Raw genomic sequence first — 4,062 nt, 5'->3', positions numbered from 1 at the left:
AGAACCTGTTTGCTATGGTTTGGTTTAATTTGTTTCTTTTCCCCTGCATGGTCCAGATGGCAGGGGAGTCTCCCAATGTTTTGGCTTTGCTTGTGGCAACCATGTGGTAGCTGCCATTTGGGGCTTTTCTGTCCCGGGGTAGGGGGACTAGGAAACGATTTCTGCCTTTTCAGCTTAAACCATTTTCCCTTGGTTCTTTGGAGTTCCTGCTATTTCCTTTTTAAATTGTTATTTTTGTACTTTTATCTCTTCATTATATGGAGAGGACATATTATATTATGTCCCTTCATTATTGGAGAGGAGTAGGGAGAGGTTGAAACAAAAGGGGAGTGACTTGTTTACAATCTCAATCCACCAGTAACTGTGCAAAGCCATCACAGTCAGTGACCCAGGATCATTGTTCTGCCTTCACAGACAGGAAAATGAAGAAAATGATGAGGGCCCAGGAATCCAAGATGGACAAGAAATTTCAGCAGCTCTGCCAAAGAATTGGAACTCTGGAACAAGAATTCTACGGGAGGCAGGGGTCCAAACAGCACATCCTTCAGCTCTTCAGAGCAAAAATGGAGATAGAACAAGGTGAGCAGGGCCATTCCCAAGCACTTCCATCTCTCTGGATGCCAAAGCTGCTCTACAGGCAAACCACCCTGTGAGTTTGTCCTGCACAGCTCCTCAAAGGGGATGGAGAAGGACAGCCCTGACATGGGGAGAGGCCCAGAGAAGCTGCCTTCAGTCCTGGGAATCACCACCACAATCCATCCCGTGACTAAAGGCCACTTGTCTGGGCCTCTGCCCACGGGGAACAAACAGCTTTTGTGATCCGTGACACTGAAACAGCTCCATGCTGAAGTGTTCCCTGCAGGGGGTCAAGGCCCCTCTTCTCTCCCTTGTCTTTGAGGGCAGTGAGGACAGCTCTGACCCGATGGGTGCTAAAGGTGTCCACTGCCAGTCCTCCCACGCACTCACCTTCCTCATGACGGAGGGTTGTCTCCCATGGCCCACGGATGCTGTCTGCAGACGTGGAGGGGGATGATCCCTACCCCCCATCCTGCCCCCCAGGCCTTTGCCAAGGCCTCAGGAAGGCTCACAGGGCCTGGGCTCTTTCCCCAGCCCTGCTGCACTCAACCCATCCAAGCAATTCAAGGAACCTGGTCAGGAATAAGGGCAGGCACCAGTCCAGGCTCAGGGCTGACCCTCTGGCAAGTAGCTGTGCAGAGAAGGCCCTGGGGGTTCTGGTGGACAGAGAGCTGGCCAAGGGTCAGCAATGGCCAAGAAGGCCCAAGGCTGCCTGGGCTGCCTTCGGAAGAGCTTTGCCAGCAGGCCAAGGGAGGAGCAGCCCTGGTGAGGCCCATCTGGAGTGCTGTGTCCAGTGCTGGGTTCCTCAGTACAAGGGAAACATGGAGCTCCTGCAGCGGGTCCAGCTGAGGCTGCAGAGATGATCAGGGGCTGGAGAGGCTGAGGGAGCTGGGCCTGTTTAGTCTGGAGAAGAGAAGTCTGAGAGGGGATGTCATCAGTGGACACAAGTGTTTGAAGGGTCAGGAGGATGGAGCCAGGCTCTTCTGGGTGGTGCTGAGTGACAGGATGGGAGGCAATGGGCAGAAAGGGAAACAAAGCAATTTCCACCTGAACACGAGGAAGAACTTCATTACTGTGAGGGTGACTCAGCACTGGGACCAGTTCCTAGAGAGATTGTGGAGATATCTTTGGAGATATTCAAAATCCCCTGGAGGAGGTTCTGACCACCCAGCTCCAGGTGTCCCATCTGGGTTGGACCAGATGATCTCTGGAGGTCCCTTGCAACCTCTCCTTGTCTGTGTTTCTGTGATTCTGTACAGGGCACGAGACATCTGAAAACACAGCTTTCAGAACCTACCAAGACAGATGTAGCTGGATCTCTACCCAATTCCTGTGTGGGTTTAATTTTCACTTCCTCTTGGCTCTTTAATCTTTTGCAGGTGTGCTGATAGAAAGTGCATCAGAAGACGAGGCCATGATACAGATGCGTAGACAACTCCTGAGATGGTGAAGCATTGATCAACAAAATTAAAGTCTGGCTCTCATTACATTTCTCTTGAGCTTGGCCCCCCACCCCCTGCACTCCCTGGGCTTGCTGTGTTGGGAAGTGCTCGTGCTGCCGGAAGACTGAGATAATTGTTAGGGCTTTTCTCCCTCCTGTGAGCTGGTTCCTGCTGTGCCAGGGCAGATCCATCCACTGCCTGGTTTCAAACAAGTGAAAGCAACAGCAGCCAAAGTGCAACCCAGAGCAGAGCTGAATTACCCAGCGAGCTCTACACAAAATCTCAGGCAGAGTCCTGGGAATCCTGGATTTTAAGTGTTTTAACATTTTGTGTGTGTGAAGAATCTGGGATGTACAGCAGTGGGGGAACCATTTCACCTGGAGAATGAAGTGTTCAGTTGCAATCCTGATTTTTCTGTGACATGTTTACTACACTCGCATTACCTGTCTTCTTTCCCGTTTCTGTTTTTAGTTAATGTGCACAGCACAAGTGTAGAATTAGCATGTTCCTCCTGAGGCCGGGGCAACACCTGTCTTCCAAGGGTGCCTGTGCCCTGCGCAGGCAGAGGAGTTCCCTTAGAGTAAGAGAACCACCACTGTGCCCCGCTAGTTGGGCACCATCTGTCACAGTCGCAGGGGAGAGAAGCCGCGACAGCCGGGGGTTCGTGCAGAGTGGTAGCTCGAAGCTATTGCAGCCTTATTAGGGTGTGCCACCCCTATTTATAGGGCGGCAGGAGAAGGTTCCAGAAACCAGGGAGGAGCATAGGACAGGCAGGGACATGGACCAGTCAGAAGGGAAAGGAGGGAATAAGGGAGAAATAGGAGCCAATAAGGAAAACATCTGCAATGCAGCAGATTGCAGCCAGTCAGAAAATAGGTAATAAACATGAGGAGAAAACTGTGAAAACATTTGGCATAAACTGAGGTACAATACATTCGTAACTTTTGTTAACAATCCTGTTCAGTCCTAGTCTGTAAAACAGTCTCAGTCTTCATAACTGGACACTGAATGCCCAGAATCCACGTCCTCCTCTGTCGCCTCTTCAGCTCTGGTCTCTCGCAGCTGCCTTCTCCACCTCGCAAACTTCTCCCTTTCCTCCTCCATGCTCCCCGCATCACCCCCTTCTTGTTTTCTATGATGATATTAGCTGAGACACTCCTTAATAACAAATTTTGAATGCAGATAATTATGCAAGGAACAAATGTCAAAATTGAAATAAAAGTAAATAAAGAAACAACAGCTATGGTTATCATCTTGTTCATCCAACTGGGTAAGCAGCAGCAGCGGGGGGGCCAAGGTCACCCCCTCTGCATTCTGTCTGGCCATCCCGGTCCAGCTTCTAAGGGATCAAAAGGTAAGGAAGGGGTCAATAAACTTCTACCTTAGACCTCTGGAGGGTGGACTTTGGCCTGTTCAGGACACTGAAATGATTGAGACAGTGTCCTGGAAAACAGTCCTTAATAACAAAGAGGTCCAGGAAGGCTGGACATACTCTAAGAAGGAAATCTTGAAGGCCCAGGAGCAGCCTGTCCATGTGTGCTGCAAGATGAGCCAGCAGGGAAGACAACTGGCCTGGCTGAGCAGGGAACTTTTCTGGGACTGGGGGAATAAAAAGGGTTTATGACCTTTGGAAGAAGGGGCAGGCAGCTCAGGAAGAGTACAAGGATGTTGTTAGGCCATGTAGAGAGAAAATTAGAAAGGTAAAAGCTCAGCTAGAACTCAATCTGGCTACTTCTGTAAAGGGTAATAGAAAGGGTTTATATAATACATCATCAACAAAAGGAGGGCACAGGAAAATCTCCATCCTTTATTGGACACCAGGGGAAACACTGTCACCAAGGATGAGGAAAAGGCCAAGGCATTTAATGCCTTCTTTGCCTCAGTCTTTAACAGAAAGGCCTGTTATCCTCAGGACAACCAGCCCCCTGAGCTGGTAGACAAGGACAGGGAGCAGAATGGACCCTCTGTAATCCAGGAGGAAGCAGCTGGTGATCTGCTGAGCCACTGAGACACTCCCAAGTCTATGGGACCAGAAGGGATTCAT

At 50.1% G+C, this 4,062-nt stretch overlaps 1 long non-coding RNA gene across 1 annotated transcript; it reads left to right on the top strand.

Annotated features, from left to right (window-relative positions):
* Positions 1–418: 418 nt before the first annotated feature.
* On the top strand, positions 419–3,257 carry LOC108641102. The gene is made up of 2 exons (XR_003915701.1): positions 419–579; positions 1,956–3,257. It is a non-coding gene; the product is annotated as an uncharacterized LOC108641102 (long non-coding RNA).
* The last annotated feature ends 805 nt before the right edge of the window (positions 3,258–4,062 follow it).

Source organism: Manacus vitellinus, unplaced genomic scaffold (genome assembly GCF_001715985.3).
Source record: "Manacus vitellinus isolate BGI_N305 unplaced genomic scaffold, ASM171598v3 ctg7180002434773_pilon, whole genome shotgun sequence".
NCBI lineage: Eukaryota > Metazoa > Chordata > Aves > Passeriformes > Pipridae > Manacus > Manacus vitellinus.
This window is presented reverse-complemented; position numbering and strand designations above follow the sequence as displayed.